The 18,034-nt window shown below is 44.1% G+C and overlaps 1 protein-coding gene across 6 annotated transcripts in view; it reads right to left on the reverse strand.

The window, feature by feature from the left end:
- SREK1 (splicing regulatory glutamic acid and lysine rich protein 1) overlaps positions 1-18,034 on the reverse strand; it is a 324,223-nt gene that overhangs the window by 199,555 nt on the left and 106,634 nt on the right. The window lies entirely within an intron of this gene.

Below are 18,034 nucleotides of genomic sequence, written 5' to 3' on the forward strand. Positions count from 1 at the left end.
TTGTAACTGATGTCTTTTATTAGAGTTTCCTTTGTTACTTAAGAATAGCCATACTGGATCAGACCAAAGATCCATCTAGCCCAGTATACCTGCCAAAAACCCAAATAGTAGCAACATTCCAGACTATGGCCTTTTCCTCCAGGAACTTGTCCAAACCTTTTTTAAAATCAGCTATGTTAACCACTTACCATATCCTCTTGTAATGCATTCCAGAGCTTAACTATTCTCCGATTGAAAAAATATTTCCTCCTATTGGTTTTAAAAGTATTTCCCTGTAACTTCATCAAGTGTCCCCTAGTCTTTGCAATTTCTGATAAAATAAAAACTCGATTCACTTATACCCATTCTATACCACTCAGGATTTTGTACACTTCAAATCATAACTCCCCTCAGCGGTCTCTTTTCCAAGCTGAAGGGCCCTAACTTCTTTAGTCTTTCCTTAAATGAGGAGTTCTTATGTTCTTCTTTGAACTTTTTTGTTATTTTTTTTTTGAGATACGGCAACCAGAACTGAACACAATACTCAAGATGAGGTCACACCATGGAGCAATACAGAGGCATTATATTATTCTTAGTCTTACCATTCTTTTTCTAATAGTTCTTAGCATCATTTGAATTTTTGGCCGCTAGCACACAATGGGAAAAGGTTTCAGAGTACTGTCTATGATGACACCTAGATCATTTTCTTAGGCACTAATCTCTAAGGTGAACCCTAGCATCTGATAATTATGATCTGGATTATTTTTCCTAATGTGCATCACTTTGCATTTGTCCAAATTAAATCTCATCTGTTATTTGGATGACAGTCTTCCAATTTCCTAAAGTCTGCCTGCAAATTTTCACAGTCCACATGCGTTTTAACAACTTTGAACAGCTTATGTATGTGCTGGGAGGCGAGAGACTGATATGCACAGATGGGGAGAGGGACCTTGAGTGATAGTGTCTGAGGATCTGAAAGTGACAAAGCAAAGTGACAAGGTGGTGGCTGTAGCCAGAAGGATGCTAGGCTGTATAGAGAGAGTGGCATAACCAGTAGAAGAAAGGAGGAGTTGATGCCACTGTACAGGTTGTGGTGAAGCCCCACTTGGGAATACTGTGTTCAATTTTGTAGGCCATATCTGGCCAAGGATATAAGATGACATGAAGCGGTCCAGAGCAAAGCATTGAAAATGATAGGGGGTTTGCACCAAAAGAAGTACGAGATGAGACTAAAAGAGCTCAATATGTATACTACGGAGGAAATGAGGGACAGGGACAGACATTTAAATATTTAAAAGGCATTACTATAGGCCTGAATCTTTTCCAGAGAAAGGAAATTGGTAAAACTAGAGGACATAAATTGAGGATGAGGGATGGTAGACTTAAGAGTAATGTTAGAAAATTATTTTTCATGAAGAGGGTGGAAAATGCCTAGAATACTCTCCCAAATGGAGGAGAGGAAAACGTGACAGAAATAAAAAAAAAAGCATGGGTTGAACACAAAGGAATATGAATGGGCAAACTTTCACAATCTGAAACCCACAAAGGAGATGGTTTGGATAGGCTGGAGTGAGCTTCAATGGCAACTCCAGTAGTTGGAATCTAAGGACAATATCAGGTGGACTTCTAAGGTCTATGGCCTAGAAATAAAGAAAAAAAACTAAAACATATTGATTTAATCATGAAATTGTAATGCATGTAAATTTCAGAGCAGACTGGATGAACTGTTCAGATCTTTATCTGCTGTCATTTACTATGTTAGTGTCATCTGCAAATGTAAATCACCTCACTTGTCATTCTAATTTCCAGATCATTTATAAATATTTTAAATAGCCCCGGTCCCAGTACAAATCCCTGTGGCACTCTACTATTTACCCTCCACCACTAAAAAAATAGCCATTTAACCCTACCCTCTGTTTTCTGTCCAATAACTAATTCCTAATCTACAATAAAACATTGTCTCCTATTCCATGACTCTAATTTTCCAAATCATGTTCTTTTGAGCGACTGTCTTCCTTGTTTTGTTGATATCCTTCAAAGATACACTTAAGTGACTGGCAGCCTTTCCCCAATTTCTAGTTTAAAAGCTGCTTTTTCTCCTTTTTAAATGTTAATGTCAGCAGCCTGGTTTCACCCATCTTTGCAGAATAGGCTCTTCCATCCCCAGAATGTAGACCAGTTCCTATCAAATTTACAGACTAGTTGTACTAAGGTGAACCCTTACAGAGTTGTTTTTGAGACTAGACTCCAAGAGGTGTAGAAGGTACTCAAACAGATTTTGTGTAGGCAAGAGAGGATCTAGGGCTTTGCCTACACACCAGATAACAAACCTTATCCATTTAAAAAGCATAAGATCTCTTAATGGAATCTTTTCTGGAAACCATCAGAACCCTGGAGATGCCCTCAGGCAGCTAAGGGAAAGCACATGCTATGTTTTTTCAACATCCAAGCTGTGAGAGTCAGGGACTGGAGTTTGGGATGGAAAAGAGATCCTTCATTCTGCATGAGAAGGGTTGGAAACCAGTCCAATCCACAGTTCTTTGAAAGACAACTCCAGAGTAGAAAGAGCCATATCTATCTCTGTCAGTAGGGCGTGATTAGGATCATGAGGTTTCTCTGAAGTTCATTCTCCTGAGTGACCAGATTCTCTACGTGTAAAGGCTGTCTACATGGGTCCCCCCACCACCACCACCTGACACACTGTATCTGTGATTAGAATTTTCTGGGATGGAGGAATTTGGAATGGTTGTCCCATAATCAATAAATATGCATGAGATAGATTTGCATCTCAAGAAGGCAGTGCATGCAGATTGTTTGTGGCTCAAGACTGATGAACCATATACTTGGAAGAGTAGGAAGTAGTAGGACAGGTATCCTGGATTCAGATACTGACCAGTGTAAATTTTGCTTTGTTTTGAGATTACACCACAACTCTGAGAAGATAGCTATGGTAAACATCTTGAAAAATTCACCTGCAGATAATGCCAGGACAGACCAGGAGAGCTCTGATCTGCTGTTGAAGTTTCTTTCTGCATGCCTCGGGAAGAAACATCCAACCCTGTCTGGTGTCAAAAAGATGACCCTGATACTCCAGGAACTGGGAGGGCATCAAGTTGCTCTTCTTGAAGTTGACAATCCTCCCCAATGCCTGCAAGAGAGACACCACCATCTCCACCTTACTTTTGCACTCCTGACAAGACGGATCAACTAAAAGTGTGGGGCGCCGTCACAAAGCCAAAGGGCAGTGCTTCGAACTGGAAATGCTGCTGCAAAACATGGAAACGCAGAAACCTGCAATGCTCCAGGTAGATTGGAATAAGGAGGTAATCCTCTGTGAGATCCAAGGATGCTAGAAACTCTCATGGAGAGAAAGCAGCTATGACTGTGTGTATTGTTTCCATGCAGAAATGAGGAATCCTCCGAGCCTTTCTTTGGCAAGACGAAATATAAGGAGTATCTGCCTAAGCCCAATTTGTGTTCTGGAATAGGTTCTATTGCTCTGATGTCTAAGAGACAATGCAGAGTAGCGTAGACTCGGGACTCTTTTCCGATTGACCTGCCGGAGAGTCCAGAAACAAATCTGGAAGCAGACAAAAGAAATCTAACTTGTGCCCCTCTAGCACCCACTGATCTGATGAAACGAGAGTCCACTCCTGATAAAAAATGAGAAAGGCTGCCTCCTGGTGTCATTGGGGCTTCTTAGGCGCAGCCGCTGCTCAGAAACCTGAAGCCTGAGGATGCCTGGAATTGGAACTGTTGTAATTTATTTATTCAATTTTCTAAACCGTTTTCCCAAGGGAGTTCAAAACAGTTTACATTAATTTATTCAGGTACTCAAGCATTTTCCCCTGTCTGTCCCGGCGGGCTCACAATCTATCTAATATACCTGGGGTAATGAATGCAGTAGCCCTGGGAATATCTCTAGGAGGTAGATCCTGCTGAGCCCTGACGAAACCTGAGGGAGAAACAAAAATTACTACTATCAACTCCCGCCATCTGGTGAGACCTGTTCACAGGAAGAGATTTAGGGCAGCACTTGGCAACGTTGGTCATGAGGTCAGCCAGACCTTTACCATGAAGAAGGAAGTCTGCTCAAGGTGGCCTTCGAGGCAGCGTCCCCAGCCCAATGATAAATCCAAAGTGTCCAGCGAGCAGACACTGCATAAGCAGAGACCTTACTAAGAACTCAAATTAGATCATAAAGGGTGTCTGCAACATAATCCACACCATCCATTACCAGAGGAGGATAGGCATGTACCTATGCTGAGGACATACTGCGCAATCTGGAGTGACAGGCTCACGCTGTAAAGTAAGCAGCAGCTGCCACTTTGATACCCAAAGATGCCACTTCAAAGAGCTTTTTCACCATAACGTCCACCTTGCAATTCTGAGAATCCTTAAGTATCACTTCCCATCACTAGGGAGGGCTGTGAGCCTGATAACTTGCACTATGGTGGAATCTACCTTATGCTGTTCAAAAACTTGCTGAAAATCAGGAGCCAGTAGATAAAGCTTAGACATAGCTTTAGAAAGCCATAAAGAGCTCTGAGGTATCCCATTGTTCCGTAACCAGACCAAGAAGCTGTGGATGGGATGGAGCAGTTCATGATCATAGCCTGAGAAGTGGAAGGTGGAGAATCCAATTAGAGCTCTTTCAGAACATCAGCAATAAAAAGATGGACAAAACTATGCTTAAAAAGTCTGCGGACAGAAGGGTCATCACCCAAATCCAGGCTCTCAGGGAAGCAGAGATGACTAGACCCAGCAAGTATATCAGCAGAAGCATAATATAGAAGCAGTGTCAGCAGAGGCATAATATCTGAATGGCAACTACTGCAATCGAGGTCTGCCACAACAGGACGAGAAGGCTCCCGAACAGGAAGCTCTGCCACCAGCACTACAGGCTGAGAAAGACTGACGTGCCCGCTTTCCAGAGAAGCCGAATAAAATCTGGTGAAAAGTCACATCCCGAATAATGGCAGGGTTTTGTTGAGGCACACGCGCTGCACCAAGAGTCCACAGGCTCTGAATGCATGCATTTTGCACCAGACTCCAGAAGTCTGTGCCAGGATCTGAGGAGCTGGGGGACCTGAACCCTACCCTCAGAAACTGTAAAAAAATGCCTTTAAATACATTTACCAAGCTACCCCTGAAGCTCCCATAGGAAATAATTGAGATTTTACTCACAGTTCCAGCCTGTCAGCACTTTCAAAGCAACTGAATGGAGGAAAAGGATTTTCTGCCTCAGAAACTGCTCCAAATAACCAGATTTGAAGATCTTTGGACTGCCAGTCGGATGGACACCGACTATGACCTCCACCCTCATGGATCCACACCACATGATTGGGAGCGGGAAAGACAGCCTGCGCCAGGTGGGTTTCATGTCAGACACATACAGCCTGCACTTAAAACCTGTGACAAAGTCAGCGGGCAAGCGAACTCCAGGGGAATGGTCCCCGAGTCTAGGAAGTGTGGCACACAGATCTACCAGAGTTCCTCTGTGAAGAAGCAGTCCGGCACTGTGGGACTGCATCCTTTCCTCCGACAGGGGACCACCAGTCTCAAGGCACTGAAGCCACCCAAAAAACTGAATTTTCAGTGAAAAAATAAAAGAAATCAGAGCCATTCAAGACTTCTGCACATATTGCATGCAGAAATTGAAACTGGATATGTTTTATAGCTCTCAGTCTAAGGGGGGAGGAGAATGTATTTGGAAAAGTGTTGTATTTCTGCAACTCCCAGATTGCAGGTTGGGGTTAAACATCTACTGCAGTGGTCTCAAACTCGCGGCCCACAGGCCACTTGTGGCCCGTTAGGTACTATTTTGAGGCCCTCGGTATTATAAAGAATGATTCTTTATGGAAAACTTGTGCCTTAAGTGTCCAGGAGTCGCTATAACCTCATGCAAGTGCTTTCCTGCATCTGTAAGCGATTGTGAGGTGGAGTCCAATCACATGCAGACGCAGGAAAATGCTTGCATGAGGTTACAGCAGTGAGGCGGGCAATGTTCCAGAACATAAGGTAATGATCGGAGGCACTGCGAATGTCCGGTGCTGGAGGAAGTGAGAACTGAAGGCAGTTGTGGTCGCAACCGCCAGATACTTAAGGCACAAGTTTTCCATAAAGAATCATTCTTTATAATACCAAGGGTCTCATTGTGCAGACGGCGACAAGTCGATAAAGCTGTCTGCGCAATGTGCTGCGGCAGCGGAAAGGGCGAACAGAATGCTAGGAATGATTAAGAAGGGGATCATGACCGGATTGGAGAAGGTTATCATGCTGCTGTAGTGGGCCATGGTACACCCTTACCTGGAATACTGCATCTAGCACTGGTCGCCGTACATGAAGAAGGACATGGTACTATTCGAAAGGGTCCAGAGAAGAGCAACTAAAATGGTTAAGGGGCTGGAGGAGTTGCCGTACAGTGAAAGATTAGAGAAACTGGGCCTCTTCTCCCTTGAAAAGAGGAGACTGAGAGGGGACATGATCGAAACATTCAAGATAATGAAGGGAATAGACTTAGTAGATAAAGACAGATTGTTCACTCTCCAAGGTAGAGAGAACGAGAGGACACTCTCTAAAGTTAAAAGGGGATAGATTCCGTAAAAATGTAAGGAAGTTCTTCTTCATCCAGAGAGTGGTAGAAAGCTGGAATGCTCTTCCTGAGGCTGTTACAGGGGAAAACACCCTCCAGGGATTCAAGACAAAGTTAGACAAGTTCCTGCTAAATCGGAACATACGCAGGTAGGGCTAGTCTCAGTTAGGGCACTGGTCTTTGACCTAGGGGCTGCCGCGTGAGCGGCCTGCTAGGCAAAATGGACCGCTGGTCTGACCCAGCAGCAGCAATTCTTATGTTCTCAAAATAGTTGGTCCAAAATAGGTCCAAAATCTTGTCTCTTGCAGTTGATTTGATAGTTTTTCACTTTCTGCATGTTACACTGCTTTCAGCTGTGTATAGTTAAAATTATTAGAAGCAATTAAGGAAACTATATCGAGTTTTACCTCATGCAGAGTTGTAATTTCTTTAATAAGACATTAACTATTTTTTCTGTGGCCCTCCAAGTACCTACAAATCCAAAATGCGGCCCTGCAAAGGGTTTGCGTTTGAGACAGCTGATCTCGCCTTCAGAAAACAACTCAAAATACACCTATTCCATGAACAGAACCCTTAACCCCTTCTGCACCCCTCCCCCCCCACCACCACCTTGTACTGGAATCCCTGCCTACTCCTTCTTACTGTACTCTCTGAACTCAAATGACTTCATTGTTTGTAACTTCTGTTTAACTGACTTCCGGTCAGCTAACTCTGTTTAACTGACTTCCTAAATTCCACGACTTCTTCATTTGTAACTTTGTTTAACTGATGTGAACCGCCTAGAACTCTCTGGGTATGTCGGTATACAAAATAAAAGTTATTATTATTATTATTATCTAGTGTATGGAATCTGGATGGGATGTAATAGAACTCCAGTTCTTTGTTTATATGTTCTAAATAAGTTTAGAATACTTACTGCATCAAGCCTATATGAAGCAGAAGAATTCTGACAAAGTGAAAGTGCCTGTCAAACTGTTTTAGTTCAACACCTCAGACCAAAGTGCTGTTGAGATAACTGCTAAACAGTGGCAAATGCTGAATGCTGCATGAAATAAAGAGACCAGAGGATTGCTAAGAGGGATGCAGAACAACAAGAGGTAGAAAATCTTGCTTGCAGTACTTAGGTATAAAAAAAAAAAAAGGACCATTTTCTGTTACTCTTTAACACATAACTGGAGAAGGAACAGCCTTACCCGGAAGGGAAGAAGCCAGGATCAATTAGGAAAAGGGATATGATGGTAGAGTGATGAAAGACCTAGGCAAGTCTTCTTGGTTTTCACATTCGGGCGTATTTTCAATTGCCTTCTTTTTTGCCTCAGCCTTCAGCTTTCGATTTGGCTGAGGTGGTTTTTCCTTCCATGTCCCGTCTGTTAACTGGCTTTAAAAAGTGCGGCAGGTGCCAGCACACAATTTCTCTCACCGACCCACATAGCTGGTGCATACAGTGCCTTGGCCCCGAACATCACATTGAGACCTGCGCACATTGTTCAATTCTTAAGAAACGCTCCATTAAAAGCGGCATTTTACAACAGCAGCAGCAGCTCATCAGTACCGCCTGCATCAACATCGAAGACATCACCATCGTCTGAGGTACCCGCAGAAATCCAAATAGTGATTCAAACAGAGAAAACGGATCTTTCTAATCAAAATCCAATCCACAACTAAATTAATTACAACAATAGGGGCTAAAGGATATTTCACAATCACCTTACACCATGACATTTGGCATGAATACACCTTCAAATCACCTCTCTCCTCCACCCATCTCCTTCTGAGCCTAATCTCTTTTACTCACTTTATTAGGCAAATGGGTAAAGACATGTCTATTAAGCTGGAAGTAGACTCCAAATATTCTGCTGAATTTATGGAGACCATGGACTATAAACATCTTTCTAAGGAGCTTATTAAACTTCCTTTGCATGGAATCCTAAAGGAAATTGCACAAAAATTGGGAGTCTCCTTTTTTAGTTCCTGCTGCTCCTAGAAAGCTGGACTCTCAGTACAGGATCATTCCCAGTCCAGGTTTTGATAAACCTCAGCTTTCCCATCAATCTTTAGTGGTGGAGTCCACACTGAAAAAAGTCTGCTCCTTCTAAGGTCTACTTCTCAGTTCCTCCAGGGCAGCGGTCTCAAACACGCGGCCCGTGGGCCGCATGTGGCTCTCCAGATTTTATTTATGGCCCGCGGTCTAGACAGGATCATTATCTTCCTTTTGGAGCAGCAGCGTGTCTGGCCGGCTCGTTCCGTTCAAAGCCGCGGGTTGGCGGCTCTTTGCGCTATCCACGGAAGAGCTGCTGCTCCAGTGGCGTACGAAGGGGGGGGGGCGGTCCACTGTTCTCCCTAGAGTATGGCTCGTCTAGAGCAGTGGTGCCTAACCTGCTTCCCTTCCCTTCTCAGGCCGGCACTGTGTTATTTGATCTCCCTGCTTCTCTTCGGGGCCGACCAACTCTCGCCGCCTGACGTCAATTCTGATGTCGAGAGGACGTTCTGGCTAGCCAATCGCTGCCTGGCTGCCCGGAATGTCCTTTCCGACGTTAGAATTGATGTCGGGCAGCGAGAGTTGGTCGGCCCCGTGGAGAAGAGAAAGAGGGAGATCTCGGCCTGTTCCCGATGGCGGCAGCGGCAGCAGCCTATTCCCCGGCGGCAGTGGCATGGGGGAGGGCAGGAAGGAAGGAAGAAAGAAAGAAAGAAGGGGGGGACAGGGATCCAGAAACAAAGCACAAAATGGGACACAGAATCAGAGAAAGACAGACATAGAGAAAGAAAGAAAAAGTTGGAGAAGGGAATGAGGTCTGGAGGAGAGGAAGCATACAGGAGGCTGAAAAAAGAGAAGAAATATTGGATGCACAGTCAGAGACTGATGAAATTACCAAACAAAGGTAGGAAAATGATTTTATTTTCAATTTAGTGATTGAAATGTGCCAGTTTTGAGAAAGAAAAGATATTAAACTTTAAATGTGAGGGCTGCAGAAAAAAATAGAGTACTTGGAGGGCAGCAGAAAAAATAGTTAATGTCTTATTAAAGAAATGACAATTTTGCATGAGGTAAAACTCTTTATAGTTTATATATCTTTCCTTTTAACTGTTAAAGGAAAGTTTTATAAACTATAAAGAGTTTAACCTCATGCAAAATTGTCATTTCTTTAATAAGACATTAACTATTTTTTCTGCGGCCCTCCAAGTACCTACAAATCCAAAATGTGGCCCCGCAAAGGGTTTGAGTTTGAGACCACTGCTCCAGGGCGAGAGGGGCATACTATGGACAGATTTGGTAGACGCCTGTACCAAAACTCCTTGCTAGCAAATTAAGTCATCAATTACAATTTCTACTTCACATGTTATCTGAAGCACTTGGTTAAACAACTGCCTAAATTTTACAAATATCTTCCGTCACATTAGAAGATAGAATTCCAACACATATCTAGCACCTTTAATTAGTTAAGACAACATAGGTGGTCTGCCTATGATGCTTCTGAATTATCCTCCAGAGTTTCTGCAGTGTCAGTGGCCTTGAGAAGATTGGCATGACTCAGAATTGTGGATATGGATGTTAACCTCCAAGATCGGTTGGCCAATAACTCCTGTCTCGGAGTTGAACTCTTTCATGACACTATTGAGAATGCAACTCAAAAGCTCTCTGCACATGAAAAGTCTTGGGATTCCTTACTTAAGCCTAACTTAAGCCTAAACCCAAGCCATCCCCTACCAGACCTTACAAACCATCTTCTTCATATCAGAAGCATTACCCAGCAAAACCGTCTGCTTCTTCCAGACCACAACACAAGAAACAAAGGCAGCAATGTCTCAAAAACTTCAGCCGTCTTCACCTTCTAAATTCACTCAGTATTTTTGATCAGTTACTCAAGAGAATAGTTTCCATCCATTTACATCTGCCTCTTCCTCTCCCCATTGGAGGTCATCCGCAACATTACTATCACCGTTGGCAATTAATCACCTCCGACCTCTGGGTTCTCAATATCATTCGAGAAGGTTACTCTCTTCAATTTCTTACCATCCCTCCAGATCATCCTCCAAGAAAGTCTGCTTCCAACCCTCTCTTCTTCAGGAAATCAATTCCCTGCTCCTTCTCAATGCCATCGAGAAGGTTCCTCTGGACCAGTAGAACAAGAGGTTTTACTCCTGATATTTCCTTGTTCCGAAGACGACGGAAGGTCTTTGACCGATATTGGACCTCAGGGCTCTCAACAAATTTTTTGTCAAAGACAAGTTTCGGATGTTGTCTTTGGCATCTCTATACTCCTTCTTGGATCGCAACGATTGGTTATGCTCTCTGGATCTCAAGGAAGCTTACACTCACATTCCAATTCATCCAGCATCCCGGAAGTTCCTCAGATTTCAAGTGCCCACCTCCACCATCACTACAAGGTTCTACTTTTCAGCCTGGCATCTTCTCACAGGGTTTTCACCAAGTGCCTGGTGGTAGTGGCAGCAGCTTTGAGGTCACAGGGTCTTCAAGTTTTTCCCTATCTGGATGACTGGCTCATCAAGAATCCTTCGTCTCAAGGGGTGCTCCTAGCAACGAATGTTTCTTCAGAATTTGGTGTTCGAGATCAATTTTCCCCAAATCACAACCTCAATCATCTCAGTGGCTTAAGTTTATAGCACCTCTGCTTGACACAATCCAACTCAGGGAGTTTTTGCCGCAGGAGCGTCAAGGCGCCCTCATTCAACTTTGTCATCAGGTGGTTCAACTTCCATCGCTCTCAGCAAGATGCATGATTCTTCTGGGACACATGGCATCTACAGTCTACGTGACTGCTTTTGCCAGGCTTCACCTACGGATCCCTCAGTGGTCGCAAGATCTCGACCCGCTCTCCCAGCACATTAGTCACATCTTCCCTACAATAATCTCTTCAGTGGTGGACGCTCTCTTTCATTTTTTCCAGAGGATTGCTGTTCCACACACCTCCTCATCAGAAGGTTTTCATAACTGATTCATCAACCTATGCATGGGGAGCTCATCTGGATGGCCTACGCACTCGAGGTCTGTGGTCTGTCAGAGATTGATGTCATCATATAAATCTGTTGGAACTCAAGATGATTTTCAATGCCCTCAAGGCTTTTCAGCATCTTCTACAAGATAGAGTTCTCCTTGTTCGTACGGTGGCCATGTACTATATAAACAAGCAAGGAAGAACAGAGTTGGAATTGGGCAATTCCTCACAACATCTTCCTGAAAGCTGTTTACATTCAGGGGGAACAGAATTCTTTAGTGGACATACTAAACTGCATTCTTCAACCTCACAAATGGATACTGAACTTAGCAGCTCTCCATCCCATCTTTTCTCAGTGGAGGACTCCTCAGATAGACCTGTTTGCATCTCCCCTCAACCGCAAACTGCCCCGAATTTGCTCCAGGCTATATTCTCCTCTTCGCTTAGAAGTGGACGCTTTTCTCCTGGATTGGATGCACAAGTTCCTTTATGCATTTTCACCTATTCCTCTTATTCTCAAGATGCTTGTCAAGTTCAAAAATGAGTCTGCCACCATGATTCTGACAACTCCTAGGTGACCCAGACAACCATGGTTCTCCCTTCTACTTCAACTCAGCATCAGGGATTCCATACCTCTACCAATTTTTCCATCTCTTCTTACGCAGTCATGGTTCTCTTCTACATCCCAACCTGCAGTCTGACAGCCTTTGCACTCTAACCTTTGCATCCGACAGCTTGGTATCTTTCAGACTGACTTCTACTGGTCTACAATTCTCTCAGCCTGTCAGAGACATCTTGGATGCTTCCAGAAAACCAGGCACACGACTGTTATACTCATAAATTGTGACCAGGCAGACACGATGCCTGCCAGGGTCCCTGTTAGTTCAGGAAAAAAAGTAAAAATGAAAACCCGAGGTGGAATCAGGAAGGTGCATGTAAATCCTGAGACTGATAGTTTAGCCTGTGACCACCAGAGGGAGCCTGATTTATGTGATGAAGAATTGGGTGATTCATCCCCGAGCTACCACCGGGGGAGCCCAAGAGGTCCCAGCTACTCTGCTGACTCAACTAGAGTAGGGCGTTGCCCCAAGGTATTTAAACCTGCAGTTGAGAACAGACAAGGAAGCCAGCTAGGGAGGAGGTTTAAGCCTTTTCTCCCTAGGGAGTCCCCGGGGCCAAGCAGGAGCAACCAGCCTATTCCCATGGAGCTGTTAGAGGCTGGACAAGCTGAGGAGCTGCTATTTCCAGAAGAACAGCCCATGGAGTGTGAGGAAAGTCTGTCAGAGTATGCTCCTGATGTTTCTGAGGCCATGCAGGTAGACTGGGTCTCTACCTGCAAATAGTGAGTTGTGATTTTTTGCTCTGGACTGTTTGGGACTATTTTTGTTTTGGTAAGCTGGGAGTGTGTATTGTTTGGGAGAGGTTTTGCTATCATCCTGGGCGGGAATTTTGAAAGCCTGTATTGAGGCCTTTCGTTTGCAAAACCTGACACTCTCCTTTCCTGGCAGTGCTCTGAACTGGCCAGAGGCTTTATTAGAACTTTGGGCACTAGAGCTATGGAACAAGTGCCATGAACTGTATTTGTGCTTTTTGAAACTTCCTGCTTGGGAGCAGTCATTATTAGCTCTGTGGAGCACTGAATCCTCAGGCACAGCTGAGACTAAGTTAATGCTGAGAGCAAGCCTTGAACTTTATTTTGTGCTGTTTTAGTTGCTTGCTTCTTTTGGTATTTTTGTTTTGAGGCTGTTTGAAGTTCTGACAATTTTTCTGCTACATTAATGATCTACTTACCTTTGTGAAGGAAGGAATAAAATGGAATGAACTACAATTGTTGTAGCTGTGATTTATGGTTCCTGTTTAAAGTCCAGTCCTGCAGGGTGACTCCATTTTGGGTCACACGTCAGTGTGCTATTTTAGTAACCACTGGGAGTGCTATTGAGCCCTGTCCTGGGCTACAGTGGGCTACAAAATGTACCTGTTTTTTTGCCTGGTGCTTACTTCATCACCAGGATCCAAAATCCACCTGTTTATTCAGTTTTGTATTACCTTCTGCATTTGTCGCACTCTGGCCTCAAGTCCACTTCTATTAGAGTCCATCTCAGTGCAATTGCTGCTTTTCATCAACCAGTGGATGGAAAATCTCTTGATGCTCATCCTGTAGTTTCCAGATTCATGAAAGGACTTTTATCAAACCACCTTCATCTCAATCAATCAATTGTTCTTCCAGTATTTTTTCCCAAGCCTCATTCTCATCCTGAGGAAATGGTTCTTCATACTTTGGACTGCAGATGGGCTTTGGCCTACTATTTGCAAATGATTAAATCATATAGACCATCTCCCTAGCTGTTTATCTTCTTTGATCCTAACAAGATGGGACATCATAGAAACATAGAAAATGACGGCAGAAAAGGGCTATAGCCCACCAAGTCTGCCCATTGCAATTTGCCTCCCCCCAGAGTTCATTCCCTTAGAGATCCCACATGAGTATCCCATTTCTTCTTAAAATCAGTCACGCTGCTGGCCTCAATCACCTGCAGTGGGAGTCCATTCCAACGCTCCACCACTCTCTCGGTGAAAAAGTACTTCCTGGAGTCGCTATGAAATTTCCCTCCTCTGATTTTCAGCGGATGCCCTCTGGTTGTTGAGGGTCCCATGAGACAGAAGATATTATCTTCTGACTCGATACGTCCCGTGATGTATTTGTACGTTTCAATCATGTCTCCCCGTTCTCTTCTTTCTTCAAGTGAGTACAGCCACAATTTTTTTAGTCTTTCTTCGTACGTGAGATCCTTGAGCCCCAGGACCATCCTGGTCGCCATTCGCTGAACTGACTCGATCCTCAGTATGTCCTTACGGTAGTGTGGTCTCCAGAACTGAACACAGTACTCCAAGTGAGGCCTCACCATGGATCTGTACAACGGCATCATGACTTCAGGTCTCCTGCTGACAAATCCTCTACGGATACAACCTATCATCTGTCTTGCCCTGGAGGAAGCCTTCTCCACTTGATTGGCAGCCTTCATGTCCTCACTAATAATCACCCCTAGATCGCGTTCTGCCTTGGTCTCAACTAAGGTCTCACCATTCAGTACATAATTTTTGTGCGGATTTTTCTTTCCCAGGTGCATCACCTTGCATTTTTTAGCATTGAAGCTTAGCTGCCAAGTAGTTGACCATCTTTCCAGCAGTCGTAGATCGTGTGTCATATTATCAGGTAATAAGCTTTTGCCTATTATGTTGCAAAGTTTGGCGTCGTCAGCGAATAGTGCTACCCTTCCTTTAATTCCTTGTGTCATATCTCTTATGAATAAATTGAATAGAATTGGGCCCAGAACCGAGCCCTGCGGCACCCCACATGTTTCCAAAAGAACAATATCCAATTGGTTAGCTGCTTGCATCTCGTTCTGTTATGTTCAGGCTGGGCTGCAACTAGAGAGTCGGGTAACAGCCCATAAAGTTCGAGCTATGGCAGCTTCAGTAGTTTTTCTCCACTCTACCCCTATTGATGAAATCTGCAAAACTGCTACTTGGTCCTCGGTTCATACTTTCACCTCTCATTACTGTCTGGATTCCAGACAGGATGGGCACTTCGACCAAGCAGTGTTACAAAATTTATTTTCCTAAAATGCCAACTCTCCCACCATCCCATTCTGGTTAGCTTGGAGGTTACCCACATGCGAGAAAATGCTGCCTGCTTGTCCTGGGATAAAGCACAGTTACTCACCGTAACAGCCAGGAGGCAGATATTGTCACAACCCACCCACCTCCCCTGGTTGGCTTCTTAGCTGGCTTACTGCACTGAGGAGCCCCATGCCTATGTTGGGTGGTAAGGCACTTGCAGATGCAAGACTCTTGGTCGAGCATGACATCCCTATCTACTGGAAAAGATATCATCAAGATAGCCCGTCCTACCTGAACAACCGCCTCATCCCAGCATTCACAACCAGACACAGAAAAACGCATTCCCCATTCATACCCCCCCCCCATCAAAGAAGTAAAACGATCAAAACCATATGACGGCCTCCTAGCCACTCAAGCAGCAAGACTGGACAACCAGATCTCCAACCTTCTGATGTCCACCCCAGACTACAAGACATTCAGAAAAGAACTAAAAACTATACTTTTCAAGAAATTCCTAAAACAGTCCTAACCTCACGTACTCTCAAAATCACTAAAATAGACAAAGGATCTACTCTTTACTATCATAGCAAGGACAATTGTGCTCCCATTGAAACCCCAGTCTACAAATCTTCTGTTAAGCCTCTTTGTTCTTAACCAATCTACCAAACCAATTGTTCTCCCATTGTAACCCTGTTTATAAATCTTTTGTAAGCCGCCTTGAACCGCAAGGTAATGGCGGAATAGAAATCCCTAATGTAATGTAATAAAGGTAACAAAAATGATAAAAGAGATGGGACAACTTCCCTATGAGGAAAGGCTGAAGCGGCTAGTGCTCTTCAGCTTGGAGAAGAGACAGCTCAGGAGTGGAATGCAGAAAGTCTGTACCCGATATGTAAAGGGGGACCTCTCAGCTTGACACCATTGCAACTTCTTAGTAGATAGAAGAGCTTGAGAAGCGGAGGACTGGTTGTGTATGGATCCCGAGAACCTCTGCCCATATCCCTGGAAGAATTTCTGTGACTTGGAACTGGAATACTAGCGAGAGTGCCTGGAGTCATGAAAATTAAAGCAGAACAGACACATTCCTTCTGGCTCAGGTGCAGAAGGGAAAAACTGCAGGTGGCAGTAAAATTCACAGTGAAGTAGGAGGGACACAGAAAAAATACAGTGTGGATTCCTTCTGCAGATGGCTCGCGGCCATAGGGAGATAACTCACTTGTCTAGAATGACTCGCCTATTGTACTGGAAATACTATTAAAGCCATACCCATACTTAATTGCACTACCGGTAGGTAGATTGGACACAAATCAAACCTAGTTAACTTAGACTAAAAAATTAGGAAACTGATGACAATGAACCACATCATCAATCCATATAATAATGGAAATAAGCTTTACCTCATATAGAAATATTTGTGGACATGATTTGACAGAGATAAAACAAATGACTCAAGAAGAAAAAAAGGAGCCTAAATAACTGAAGTCTTTTTACTAAGGTACGTTAAATGCTAAGAAACACAGAAACATGATGGCAGATAAAGGTCAAATGGCCCAGTCTGCCCATCCGCAGTAACCATATTATCTCTTCCTCTTTAAGAGATCCCACGTGCCTATTCCAGGCTTTCTTGAATTCAGACACTGTCTCTGTCTCCATGTTATACCTATAAGCTTCCTAGCATTTAGCATGAACTAATCATTAGTGCACCTTTTAAAATATATTGTCAAGGTAATCTCTTTTTCCCGTGCAATAGGAATTGCATGCTAATCCTTAGGGATGTACCTGAGCAGTCCCTGAAATCCCACGTGGGCCTGCTTTCAGTACAGAGGATCTAAAAGCAGAATCCTCTTGCGCTGCCACATCCAGCCTATAGAATTTAGTGAAAGTGTGTAGGGAAGACCATGTCGCAGATCTACATATCTCATCCAGAGGTACTGCCCTCAATTCTGCCAAAGAGGTGGCTATGTCTATGGTCGAAGGTGTATTCAACACCGGTGGTTACTTACCACAGACAATGTAGGTGGAGGAGACTGCAATCCGAATACACTTGGAGGCTGGTCTGGCTCTGGCTAGGACAGAGAGATGGTCTGAGACACAAAACTCAGTCACTTCCAGGTAACGAAAGAGAACTCTGCAGATGTCCAGCTACTTTAAAGCTTTGTCTTTCTTCTTAGAACCCATAGGATTAAAGGCTGGTAGCCTGACTTCCTGGTTGATGTGAAATGCTGAAACAACCTTTGGTTTGTCTGTGATCCTCAGAAATGGTTCCCTGCACAAAAACAGCTTAACAGCTTGCAATTCTGAGACTCTTCTGGCAAGGGTACTTGAACATAGGAACACTGCTTTGATTGTAAGATCCATGAGAGAAGCTGCCTCCAAAGGGTCATATGGGGCCCTCCAAAGATCCTCTAACATGACGTTGAGATTCCAGGAAGGGAAGGGATCTTGGATCGGCAGCCTGAGCCTCAGGGTTCCTTTGAAGAATCTAATAATGTCTGGGTGAGCAGCCAGGGAGACTTGCTTCTCTCAGCCTCTAAAGCAAGCCAGGTCTGCCATCTGCACCTCAAGAGACACCATTTCTATCCCCTCGTCCAGGCTCTCTTGAAGGAAGGCCAATACCAATTATACTGGGGCTTTATTGGGCTCCAGATTCTCTTTATTGCACCAGCAATGAAAAGTATCCCATGTCTTGGTATATGCCGAAATAGTGGATGGTTTCGTAACCTTCAGTAGGGTGGTAATGACCACTTCTTTTCTTGGTTAGCGCCGTGCATTCCAGAGCGATGCTGTAAGACAAAAGCGACCCAGATATTCTAGCATAATCAGCCCGTGTGAGCAAGTCTGAATACACCTGGAGCCAGGGACATTCAACCACCTGTAGACATAC

The sequence above is a fragment of the Geotrypetes seraphini genome, chromosome 1, assembly GCF_902459505.1.
Source record: "Geotrypetes seraphini chromosome 1, aGeoSer1.1, whole genome shotgun sequence".
NCBI lineage: Eukaryota > Metazoa > Chordata > Amphibia > Gymnophiona > Dermophiidae > Geotrypetes > Geotrypetes seraphini.